This window comes from Monopterus albus, unplaced genomic scaffold (genome assembly GCF_001952655.1).
Source record: "Monopterus albus unplaced genomic scaffold, M_albus_1.0 scaffold41.1, whole genome shotgun sequence".
NCBI classification, from domain to species: Eukaryota; Metazoa; Chordata; class Actinopteri; order Synbranchiformes; family Synbranchidae; genus Monopterus; species Monopterus albus.
The window spans coordinates 4,635,610-4,636,386 of NW_018127921.1; the positions used below are offsets into that span (position 1 = coordinate 4,635,610).

General features: G+C 42.0%; 1 long non-coding RNA gene across 1 annotated transcript; it reads left to right on the top strand.

Annotated features, from left to right (window-relative positions):
* The first annotated feature begins 371 nt into the window (after positions 1-371).
* Positions 372-777, top strand: LOC109959915 (uncharacterized). The gene is made up of 3 exons (XR_002274899.1): positions 372-457; positions 538-604; positions 738-777. It is a non-coding gene; the product is annotated as an uncharacterized LOC109959915 (long non-coding RNA).

Genomic DNA, 777 nt, shown 5'->3' on the forward strand with positions numbered 1-777 from the left:
AAAATGGCATATCTGTGCACAGTATCTCCTTTGTGTGGAGCCTGTTTGCTCTGTTGTTTTCTGCAGGTTTCAAGGTACCTGGCTGTTTGAAATGTCCACTTGGGGATTGAAAAACACCGCTTATAACTTTTGCTAGGTGGCAGGCGGTGTTGATTTACAGACTGTATAACATCAGAAGGGCTGTAGGCAGCAGAGTGTCAAGGAGCTGGGTAGTATAGCAGACAGACATGACATCCTGTCGCATTTTCAATTGATTTATCAGGCAGTGTGTAAAATCCTAGTTAATGCACCTTTAGCCAGTGAGGCAATCTCCTTTTAGGTCATCATTGGTACACAGACAGTTCTGGCTAATGGAGGGCCGAGGGCTGTCAATGGGACACACACTCTAGCTCTCGCAGCCAAGTACCACTCAACACCCCTGATTGTTTGTGCTCCCATGTTCAAGCTCTCGCCTCAGGTAAGAAGACAGTGTAGTCTGTCAAATTTGATTCATTCCTGCCAATGACAAATGATGATGAAACTATTTTGTGTCCTTAGTTCCCAAATGAAGAGGATACCTTCCATAAATTTGTCTCCCCACATGAGGTTCTTCCTTTCACTGAAGGTAACTATCACATTCCATACAAAATGCTTGTTAATATCAACTTTTACAGCTTTAAAATAATTGTTGCTCTCTTGTAGAATATGATACTAAAGTTAATTTTCTGAGGTCTTCATAGTTCACATTTCCATTTCAGGTGAAATCCTCTCAAAGGTGAATGTGCACTGTCCAGTGTT